This window comes from Hipposideros armiger, unplaced genomic scaffold, assembly GCF_001890085.2.
Source record: "Hipposideros armiger isolate ML-2016 unplaced genomic scaffold, ASM189008v1 scaffold_413, whole genome shotgun sequence".
NCBI lineage: Eukaryota > Metazoa > Chordata > Mammalia > Chiroptera > Hipposideridae > Hipposideros > Hipposideros armiger.
In genome coordinates this window covers 945,967-958,621 of record NW_017731763.1, presented here as the reverse complement: position 1 = coordinate 958,621, position 12,655 = coordinate 945,967, and the positions used below count along the sequence as shown (strand labels likewise).

Sequence of the window (12,655 nt, the reverse complement as noted above, 5' to 3'; positions counted from 1 at the left end):
CAGCCCAGCTCCAGATTGAGCTGTTGTTCAGCATCTTAGCTGTAGAGGGCAGTGTCACTGGCCCTCATATGTGGGATCCAAACCGGGGCCCTCTGGCATTCCAAGCCAGTTCTTAACCATCGCGCCACTCGGCCGGCCCTCTGTTCCTCTTCTTTTAACTTCTTTAAATATGAGAAACATTTCATTGACATTTATATACTTTTTTGGTGTTTTGCAAACTTCAACTGGCAATTTCTGTTTCTTCTTTGTTCCTCTTTTTACTTTTGGTCATCTTCTTGTTTATTATGAAGCAGCATAGGTATTTCTTCTGTCTTTAAATTGAAAATTTCCTCCTTTTTTGCTGCATTTAGTTTTCCAATTCCTTTTCTTTCTTTCTTTTATTATATTAGCTTTGGGTGTAATGACTAGACATTTACACCCCTCACAAAGTGATACCCCTCTGACATTGTATATAGCTGTTACATTATTTTCCAGTTCTGAATACACTTTTTTTCTTCCGAAGTCAGGAATTTTTACACAGTTCCTCACATTGTTGCACTTCATCCTGTGTTCTTCCAGAATAGTGTTCTAGAACTTGTCCCATGTATGTTGGCTTCTCTTTGTTTCTCACTTTTACAAAGTTCAGGTGATCATAATTGTATAGCGTCCTTGTCGCCCTCCTGTTTACTGAAGGAAATTTTCAGGGTCTGCCACTTCCCCTGAAAAAGTATATGATGGTACTTTATCTCCAGGAACTTTGCTTGACAGTGCTCTGCAAGCTGTCCATCTCTGAGTGACCCAGTGCCCATGTGTCAATTTTTCTGGATACAGCTCTCAACTCATTATCAGTTTTCTCTTCTTTAATAAGTTCTCCTGCTTATTAATTAAAAGTGTTCACTGTACTTTCAGCTGTTTCCATTATTTCTCTGAGCTTTTTAACAAAATCAGGTGTGCCACTTCTTTTAACTGATGTTGAAGTCTTTTTACATCATTATATATTTTGGCTTATTGTTGTATATTTGCTCTATTTTCCTGCTGATTATTTAATTTCTAATTCTTCCACCATAATATGTTCAATTCTGAAGTCTTTAAACTCTTTTTTTTAAATGACTTGAGTTTATTGTTCTCTTTTTTCTGTTTATAACTTGATTTTAAATTTTGTCTGCTGTATGTGAGATCTTTGCTTTCTTAGTCTGATTAGCTAGATTTCTACTTCTGGCTTTGAAGCTGAAAAGGTGGAATTCCATCTGAAGAATTGCTGGGGCCACTGTTGGCAGGCAGGCCTAGCATTTGTACAGGGGGCACTGAAGAACCAGCAGATGGATCTGGGCATATGTGGTCAGGCCTGTGAATACAGCAGAGGGAGAGGCAGGGTGAACTATGCCTTAATTTCTTCATCTCTAAAATGGGGTAACACAGTACACCTCATATGGTTGTTATAATGATTGAACTTAGATCTAAACTTGGAATAATTTAAAGCTCAGACTGTTATCTCTAGTCAGTTTTCTTTTTCTTTTCTTTTTTTTTTTTGTATGCTCATGTTTTTCTGTTTGCTTATTCTTTTTAATGCTACTGGTATTTTTCACATGCCTCATTATCCTTGGATGTCCAGTCATGCTTAAAAATGGTTTGGGTCACTAGAGTTTCATCTGCTGCTGTATGAATAGGATGATTTTCCTCATAGGTCTCTCTAATGAGAAGAGTTAGACTGAGAACCCCAGGCACATCCACTATAAGCTTTCCGTTTCAGGGCAGGTGAGCAGGAGCTGAATGTCAGGCTGTGGATCCCCAAATATGGTTGGTTTTCATACATATCATATCCCTTTTGTAGATTTTCAGTTAATACAGCATTAAAGAGGAGTGGTGACGATGTGCTAGCATGGTGGATATTATGAAAAAATGTACAAAATACAAGTAAAATCTTTAGAGAGGTTCTGCACTTGATATGAGACAATCAGTTGCTTAATTACAACTAAAATGTTTTTATCACTTCAGAATAATTTTCTAAGATTTTTTTTTTGAAAGTGGCATGCAGTTGATGCTCTACAATTGAGGGTAATTATTGAATCATGATAATTCTTTGCAGAATTTTTTGTAAATATTTTTGTATAATTCTAGAATCACCTGTGATTTATTATAGATTCTTTAATTTTGTTGATTCAAAAATAAAACAATAGCTTAAAATTTTTCGTTTTCCCTTGAGATAATGGTGTTTGTCTGGGCCACCTGCAAACTCTGGTACCCAGGAGAGGAGCATGAGGAACAAAGGAGGAAATATTCTTCAGTAAACAAGCTCTATGCCCCAAAAGTGGAGTAAGAACTTCCTGTCCAGTCTTAAGACGTGGTCAATGGTTCTAATATTTCACGGCTGAATTAGATTTTATAACTTCCTGTGATGTCATTTGTTCTTTTCCCCACCCCCTCCCCAGCTTGAATTAGGACTTCCCTTCCAGAGTTCTGCCAAGCTATAACAGTTTTCTTTAGACCAATTTGTAACAGTATTTCCACTAAAGTTTTGTAAAAATAGCCCTGAATGAGAAGCCAGGATAAATAGATTTCTAAAGCTAATTTTCCTTCTTATATTTGACCTTAGAAACCAATGTTCATACCAAACCAGCACTTTCTAAACAATTCACATTCTTGGAAGGTAGAAAGAGTTTCCTTACAAAGTAATGAGTTTCCTGTCATTGAAAGTATTCCAGAAGACTCTTGAAAACCACTAGTTAAACTTTTATGTAATAAGAAGATTGGATTTAGTGGTCCTAAAAAATCTTTCTGAACCCTGAAATTCAACGACTTTCTGCTTTAGTTCTGTGGAAAGAGAGAAGGACGGGAGGAAATGAGGAAGGAAAATCCAGCCTTGCATGGCTTTCAGCCTTGGTCTCTGGAGTTACTCCAGGTTTCTTGAGGTTGTGCTCTGCCAATGGACTCTGACTCCATACTTAGATACACACTTTCTCGGTTCAGCAGTACCCCTCTTATCTTTTGTTTTGCTTTCTGTAGTTTCAGTTACCCACAGTCACTTGTGGTCTGAAAATATTAAATGGAAAATCCAGAAATAAACAATTTATAAGTTATAAATCATGTGTCGTTCTCAGTAGCATGACGAAATTTTGCACTGCTTGCTCCATCCCACTAAGGACACGAATCATTCCTTTGTCTAGCGTGTCCGCGTTGTATACCCTCCCCAGCCATTTAGTCACTCAGTAGTCCCCTCACTTATTAAATTGCCTGTCATGGTATCGCAGTACTTGTTAGAATTATTTTATTATGTTATTGTTGTTAATCTCTTACTGTGCCTAATTTATAGGTTAAACTTTATCATAGGTATGTATGTATAGGGAAAAACATAGTACCAATGCTCCTTAACTTACAATGGGGTTACAGCCTGATAAACCCATTGTAAATTGAAATATTTTTAAGTTGAAAATGCATTTAATGCACCTAGCCTACCAAACATCATAGCTTAGTCTAACCCACCTTACATATGCTCAGAACACTTAACATTAGCCTAGAGTTGGGCCAAATCATCTTACATAATGAATACACTATAGAGGATTGGTTGTTTACCTTCGTGATTACGTGGTTGACCCAGAGCTGAGCCCCACTGTGGCTGCCCAGCATCACAAGAATATTGCGCCGCATATCGCTAGCCCAGGAAAAGATCAAAATTCATAATTCAAAGTACAGTTTCTACTGAATGCATATTGCTTTCGCACCATTGTACAGTCAAAAAATTGTTAAGTCAGAAATTGTCTGTATATAAAGGGTTTGGTATTATCTGTGGTTTCAGGCACCCACTGGGAGTCTTGGAATATATCCTCTGCAGATAAGGAGAGACTACTGTATCTTTCCATTTTTTCCAACATATCCATGTCAGTATCCTTAAGCCAAAGGCAGATGGAGGCATACCATTAGGTGGAGGGAAGGCCAATCGATGCAAGCACAAGATTTATTTGCATTCTTATTCTTTATTTTGAAAAAAATTTGTGGGGATTTAAAATGATACTTCATCACATATGTGTTTCTGTTTTAATATGAAATAGTGTTTTAAATTATCAGTGATTGAGGTCAGGGGAGATGAAGAGCTTGACCCAATCTACCTAGGAAGATAGGCCTCTGGCTTCTTCTTGTACACGAGGCAAATGCCCTGCTGCTGAAGAAGCCCAGGCTAACACATTGGACTGGCACTCAGGATTCAGGTTTATTATCCATTATTTAAATAAACCCCTCTCAGTTCATTCATGCTTTTTTTTTCCACTTGACTCTATGAACTGTTTACAATGACTTTTTTAGTTGAATTATTTCAGAACCTGTCTTAACTCAATCAGAAATGTGCCTCCCTTAACTAATATAATCTTTGCCCCTGAAAAAGTTCGTATTATGTGTTACATTTTGCTACAATTCATGATGTATCTTTATAAATTGTGCATTTTATGTAATATGTCAAGGACAATTTCAAAATGCATAACATCATCAATCTCACTGACAACATCTCTAATGGCTTCACTCTGTAGTCAGAGTTTTGCCAAATGCAAGCTAAGACTCAGACCATCACACACCTGCTCCCTACCTATTGTTTCAGATGCATCGTCTGTTGAAAAGACATCCAAATTTAGGGAAAGAATTCATCCTTGAAGTCGTTCTTCGCTAATGAAGTCAACAGATGTTGTTTCAAGTCTATACCAGGAAAATTTATTACTTCAGTTTAAAAAAATAAAATCTGCCTTCATAGTAAATGTTTCCTTGATCAATATAGCCAGCCTGGTAATGACTGATAATCATCAAGAATCTGCGACGGTTGTCATTTTCTACAATTTAATGGCGTTTTCAAAAAGTGCTTTTACTTATCACCTGGACTTCATTGCTCCCCGGCTGGGTGTCTGATCTCCCTCTGACCTCCTTCTTGTGGTGTGTGTGTGTGTCAGGGGGTGGGGGTGAGGGGCGTTGGAGGGGATTGGACAGAGCTGGCCCTGCTCAGATAGGCTCAAGGGACTGGGGGTGATGGAAGGAAGTGGCTGCCATGGCCTCTGCCCTTGCATGGAGGCAAAGAGCAAACAGTAAAGTCAACGGTCAGTGTCAGAAGGCACAGATAAACAAGTCACCAAGGCAAGAAGAGTCTGAGGCCGACAACAGGTAACTGGTGCAGCCTGGGAGTCAAAGAGCCCATGAAAAGGAAAACAAGGATCCACCACTACAAAGAAACAAGCAAGATGGTAACCCTGGCAAGCCTCCAAAAGATGAACTCTTGCAGCCTTCTGAAGTTTATAAACCCAGGACAGAAGGGGCACCCAGTGACCCATCAAGGCTTCAGTTTCTTTATCTGTTTCCTACTCTCCCTGCCTAATAAGGGTGTGGCAAAGATCAAATTCAATTTTGTATAGGAAGTCTATTATTGTTAAAATATGTGATATAATTGAGAAATATATGGAAAGATAGACAACTAAAAGAAACTCAGGAAAACCCATCTGCATGGTGAGGATATTTTCTTTCTGTGTCAGAACAAAATAGGGCACAGCATTTTGGTGTGTTATTTTCTTTAAGTGTAGTCTGCTCTTGTTAGCTTTTAATGAGGTATTTAATTAGCATCAGTGAATGCCAAGCATTTGTTATAGTTATAATTTCTGAACAAATTATCTATTGTGACAAGTTCTGGTAAATTCACAAATCAAAATTTATATACAAGGAAATATCCCAACATGAAAGAATTGGATTGTTTAAAACACTAGGTCTCAAATTATCCACCTACTTTGACAGTTTTAGTGCCTTGATTAAATATTTTATGATGATACTACTTAAGATAAAATGCAAAAGCTAATTTATAGTGACATCTCTTTATGTAAAAGGTTCCTAAACTGATTTATTACCAGGTTGAAGCATGTCAGTGAATGCAACCATGTCTAAAGTAAAAAGGCTTTGCAGTTTTCTTCCACAGTCCTAGTCAAATGACTTCTACTAAACAATTTATATGAAAGGCAGAGTCTTTAATTTTATAAGATTCCACTTTATTTTCCTATGATACCTCCTCTAGTTTGATTCTTCAGTTCAATTTAGTACCTGCTATGTACTGTACTAAGTAATAAATTTGGAACACTGTGCTCAATTATAATTCTTTTTCTGCTAAATTTATTATGTTACATCATCCTGAAAGGACTTTGGGGAAAACACACACACTTATTTAATCATATTTTTGGTAAGGGGAGAGCGGTTTAAGCATTTCTAATGCTTTATTTAAGTTACACAGGACACCTCACCAATAGAATTAATAAAATAAGACACTGTAATTATAATCTATCTATAAATCCAGAAAATTTGGGTAGAGATAGTATTATTTCTGAGGCTTAAAGGATTTAAGAATAATTAAAGGGGAAACAAATGATGTGGGATTTTATATTGGTAGTGGTTTATGTGACAGGAACATTAGAGGTGTTGTAAAATAAAGACGAGAAAATGAAGCCAAGAAGATGCTATAAATAGGACAAAGAAACGACAACAAAGCAGGGTACAAGCTGAAGAAGCCACTGTTTATGGCACACAGCAAAATCTTCTGGGACAGTGCATGATACAGGAGATGGCAGCAACAATAGTATAATGGTAAAGAAAGATGTCTTTGGTGACAGCATTTTGGTGGGAAAAAGCAGGAGAAAATAGGGAAAAGATTAAGGACAGAGAGAAACTAGACAGTGATGGTATTGAACAAAAACAAATATGTCATAGACTCAAAGCTTAGCAATAAAGACCTGTAAATGGAAAAATAATCACAATAGAAAAATTAGAGTTTATTGTCATCGATTTAATGTACTTACATTTTAGTTCATCCAGAAAGTCTTTGAGATGGATAATTCAAAAAGAGAAAAAGGAGATATTTACAATAAGAATCATAAAATAGAGCCAAAAGAGGGAGGGGGAAGCATATGCCAATCATACATGTCAATATAGCGTGGCTAGGTTTGAGCATAAAACCTAGAGCTTCCTCCTAGCCATGATGAAGAGGGAAACTTCATAAATTATTTTAAAGAGATCATTAAATATTATCTGAAATAATTACCTACAAATATTGGGAGATAAAAGTTTTCTGATTAGAGACATAGCTCCTGTGTGATTATAGAGGGAATAAGACATAACCAGTAATAACTTCAATATTGGCTTCACACCAAGCAGATAAATTAAATTTTCATGACAAGTTTTGAGAGCAACCTAAGCTAAAAACCCATGGCCAATGACTGAGAGAGAGTTCTACTGTACAGAAGAAATGACAAATAGGTGACTGTCCAAATATATAGCCTTCTTTTGATCTGACTTGATCCAAGGACATTGGTTCATCTTTAATGTTTGGTATGGGGACATGTTTCTGAACAAATACTCCCTGTTTTCATGGAGCTTGTATATTGATAGAGGAATCAGAAAATAAAGTAAAAAAGATATAAAAATAGTTACAAATTGTGATAGATGCTAAGAAAAAATTAACACTGCTATCAAGAGTTAAAAGGGTAGAGAAGTGTCCTGTTATTTCAGTAGTATCAGGGAAGTCCTTTTTGAGAAAATTTTACATTATGAGGAGAATTTGGAGTATATAGAATTTGAACAGATGCATAACCCAAGATAATGTTTGTTAACTACCTCTCTGCCAGACTTTCTATATGTACCATTTAAACAGGGTAGTTAAGGCTATGAATTCTAGGCAGTTGGCCTGGGGTGGAGGAATTCTGTATGGTAATTCAGGAAATTTCATGAATTTTAGAAACCAACAAACCAGTGATATAGTTAATATCATTATAAAAATTTATATGTTTAACCAATATTTTAGCTCAAATGAAAATTAGAGATGTGCTATGGACTGAATTGTGTCCCCCAATAATTTGTATCTTCACGTGCTGGCCCCTATGTGATGGTATTTGAAGATGTGGCTTTTAGTAGGTAACTAGGTTTACATGAGGTCAGGAGGGTGAGGACCCTTGATGGGATTTAGCGTCCTGAAAAAAAGAAACACCAGAGAGCTTGCTGTCTATCCCCGCACTCCCAAATGTGGACACAGTGAGAAGTCCATCTGCAAGTCAGGAAAAGGACCTTTACCAGGGAATTCAGGGAGTTGACTAGACCAGCACCTTAATCTTGGGCTTCTCAGCCTCCAGAACTGTGAGAAATAAATAACTGCTTTTTAAGACATCCAGTTTGTAGTATTTTGTTAATGTCAGCCTGAGCTTACTAATAAAGAGATGGAGCTAAAGAAATAGTAGGATTTAGAGAGGAGAGTCATAGATATGAAAGAAATACCAAAAGGTGTTCCAGATGTTTTTCTGAGGTCTAATTCTACTGACAAAAGTGTAGCGAGTCCAAGGTTTTCTTTCATATTCAAAGGGGTCCACTGGATCTTGGAAATGACTATGAGCTGCCCTTCACTGGGCAGCTTGATTCTCACAAACCCCCAGACTGCACAAAAGTACTACCTACCAGTATTGAGGGATTATCTCAGTCCATGTGCATATCAGTAGCTAGTGATTCTCATTAGATCAATAATGCAATAGAGTAGTAATTTTTAATTAGCTCCTTTTTATTGAAAGTATTTTTTGCATAAAAATTAAGTGGAGAGAGGGAAAATGGCGGCTGTGAGGAGGGCTCCCTGAGTTTTCCCTTGGAAATCACTACAATTTGAACAGCTATAACTCATCAAAGGAACCTCTACTCATCACACAGAACAGCTAAGAGACTCATACGATAATTGCTTGAAGGTGGGCAGACCGTGCGAGTGGGGGGAAAGGGAGGCTAGATGCGTGGAGGTGCAGCCCGCTGAGATGCGGGGCCCCAGGAGACAGATCAAAGAGTGTTCCCAAGGCTTGCTCCCTGCACCTCCCGATCCCCCATTGAAGTAATAATGACTGAAAACTTCCCTAACCTGGTGAAGGAAATTGACATACAAGCCCAGGAAGTGCAGAGAGTTCCAACCAAGATGATCCCAAACAGGCCCACACCAAAACACATTATAATGAAAATGGCAAGGGTTAAAGACAAAGACAGAATCCTAAAAGCAGCAAGGGACAGGCAGCAAGTTACTTACAAGGGCACCCCCATAAGAATATCAGCTGACTTTACTACAGAAACTCTGCAGGTCAGAAGGGAGTGGCAGGAGGTTTTCAAAGTGATGAAAAACAAGGACCTACAACCTAGATTGTTTTACCCAGCAAGGCTATCATTTAAAATTGAAGAGATAAAGAGCTTCCCGAAAAGAATAAGCTAAAGGAATTCATTATCACCAAGCCAGCATTGCAGGAAATGTTAAAAGGGCTTCTTTAAGCAGAAGAAAGAAAAAACAACCTAACTAATGAAGACCAGAAACACAACTAACTAAATGTCAATAACTACACACCTATCAATAATCACGTTAAATGTAAATGGATTAAATGCTCCAAATCAAAAGACATAGGGTGGCTGAGTGGATAAGAAAGCAACACCCTTGTATATATGCTGTATACAAGAGACTCACCTCAAATCAAAAGACACACACAGGCTAAAAGTAAAGGGATGGGGTAAAATATTTCATGTAAATGGAACTCGGAAAAAAGTTGGAGTAGCAATACTTATATCAGGTAAAATAGACTTTAAATTGAAGAATATAATATAGGACAAAGAAGGGCACTTCATAATAATAATGAAAGGATCGATCCACAAGAGGACATTACCTTAGTAATGCATCTAAGGACATCTAAACATCTATGCATAGAAGCCCCTAAATATATAAAACAGATATTGACAGACATAAAGACGGAGATCAACAGTAACACTATCATAGTAGAGGACTTCAACACCCTACTGTCACCAATGGACAGATCCTCCAGACAGAAAATCAATGTGGAAACAGCAGCCTTAAATGACACATTAGACCAGCTGGATTTAATTGATATTTTCAGAGCATTTCACCCCAAAGCTACAGAATATACATTCTTCTCAAGTGCACATGGAACATTTTTCAAGATAGACCACATATTAAGCCACAAAACAAGTCTCAATAAATATAAGAGAATCAAAATCGTATAAGTATCTTCTCTGACCACAGTGCTATGAAATTAGAAATCAACTACAAGAAAAAAACCTGGACAACACAGAAATACATGGAGGCTGAATAACATGTTACTAAATAGTGAGTGGGTCAAAAATGAGATCAAGGAAAAAATCAAAAGATACCATGAGACAAACGGAAATGAAAACAGCATGACACAAAATCTTTGGGATGCAGCAAAAGCAGTCCTAAGAGGGAAGTTAATAGCAGTGCAGGCCTACCTAAAGAAGCAAGAAATATCTCAAATCAACAGGTTATCCTTACACCTCAGGGAACTGGAAAAAGAACAACAAAATAAGTCCAAAGGGAGTACAAGGAATGAGATAATAAAGACCAGAGCAGAAATAAATGAAATAGAGACCAAAAACACAATACAAAAGATCAATGAAACCAAGAGCTGGTTTTTTGAGAAAACAAACAAAATTGACAAACCTCCAGCCAGACTCATAAAAAAAAAAGGGAGGACACAAATGAGTAAAATCAGGAATGAAAGAGGTGAAGTGACAACAGACACCACAGAAATATAAAAAAATTTAAGAAATTACTATGAGCAACTATATGCCAACAGATTTGACAATCTGGAAGAAATAAATAATTTTTCTAGAAGCATACAACCTTCCAAAGCTAATGCATAAAGAAACAGAAAATCTGAATAGACTGATTACTACCAATGAAATTGAATCAGTAATCAACAAGCTCCCAAAAAACAAAAGCCCTGGACCAGATGGCTTCACAAGTGAATTTTACCAAACATTCAAAAAGGAATTATCACCTATTCTTCTCAAACTATTTCAAAAAATCCAGAAGGAGGTAAGGCTCCCAAACTCTTTCTATGAGGCCACTATCACCCTGATTCCGAAACCAGACAGAGACAGTACAAAAAAGGAAAACTACAGGCTGATATCCCTGATGAAAATAGATGCAAAAATCCTCAACAAAATATTAGCAAACAGAATTCAGCAATATATTAAGAAGATTATACACCATGATCAAGTGGGATTCATCCCCAGTATGCAAGGTTAGTTCAAATATCCAAAAATCAATTAATATGATACACCACATCAACAAAATGAAAAATAAAAATCATATGGTCATATCAATAGATGCAGAAAAAGCATTTGACAAAATCCAGCAGCCATTTATGATAAAAACTCTTAGCAAAGTGGGAATAGAGGGATCATATCTCAACATAATAAAGGTCATGTATGATAAACACACAGCTAACATCATACTTAATGGGAAAAGCTAAAGCCATTCCCCTTAAGATCAGGAACAAGACAAGGCTGTTCACTTTCTCCACTTTTATTCAACATAGTTCTGGAAGTTTTAGCCACAGCAATCCAACAAGTAAAAGAAATAAAAGGCATCCAAATTGGTAAGGAGAAAGTAAAATTGTCATTATATGCAGATAACATGATACTATACACAGAGAACCCCAAAGACACCATCAAAAAACTATTGGAACTGATAAATAAATTCAGTAAGGTAGCAGGATACAAATCAATATTCAGAAATCAGTTGCATTTGTATACACCAATAACAAACTATCAGAAGGAGAAATTAAGAAAACAGTCCAATTTACAGTTGCTTCAAGAACTATAAAATACTTAGGAATAAATTTAACCAAAGAAGTAAAAGACCTGTACTCAGAAAATTATAAGACACTGAAGAGAGAAATTAAAGAAGGTACAAATAAATGGAAACACCTACCATGCTCAAGGATAGGAAGAATTAATATATTAAAATGTCCACACTGCCTAAAGCAATATACAGATTCAATGAAATTCCTATCAAACTACCAAGGGCATTTTTCACAGAAATAGAAAATATAATCCTAAAATTTATATGGAACCATAAAAAGACCCTGAATAGCCATAGCAATCATGAGAAATAAGAATAAATACAGGGGAATCACACTACCTGACATCAAATCATATTACAAGTCTATAGTAATCAAAACAGTATGGTACTGCCCTAAAAACAGGCATATAGATTAATGGAACAGAATAGAGAGGCCAGAATTAAATCCATTCATATACAATCAATTAATCTATGACAACAGAAGCAAGAATTTACATTGGGGTAAAGGTAGTCTATTCCATAAATGGTGCTGGGAAAATTGGACACATGCAAAAAAATGAAAATGGACACCTACTTACACCATATACGAGAACAAATTCAAAATGGATTAAAGGCTTAAATGTAAGACCTGAAACCATAAAACTCCTAGAAGAAAATATAGGGAGTAAATTTGCAAACATTACTCTAAGCAATATTTTTACTGATATATCCCCACGGGCAAGGGAAGTAAAAGAAAAAAATGAACATATGGGACTACATCAAACTTAAAAGTTTTTTCACAGCAAAGGAAACTATCAATAAGATAAAAAGGAAGCCTACTGAATGGGAGAAGATATTTGTCAGTGACATATCTGATAAGGGGTCAATATCCAAAATTTATAAAACACTCATTCAACTCAACACCAAAAAAAACCCAAACAACCCAATTAAAAAATGGGCAGAGGAAATGAAGAGACAGTTCTCTAAAGAGGACATACAGATGGCCAACAGGCATATGAAAAAATGTTCAACCTCACTAATCATTAGAGAAATGCAAATAAA

General features: G+C 36.5%; 2 pseudogenes; one reads left to right on the top strand and one right to left on the bottom strand.

The window, feature by feature from the left end:
* LOC109394160 (coiled-coil domain-containing protein 112-like) overlaps nucleotides 1-3,624 on the bottom strand; it is a 4,143-nt pseudogene extending 519 nt beyond the window's left edge.
* A 1,378-nt stretch (nucleotides 3,625-5,002) lies between these two features.
* Nucleotides 5,003-12,655, top strand: part of LOC109394159 (60S ribosomal protein L12-like) — a 105,910-nt pseudogene continuing 98,257 nt past the window's right edge.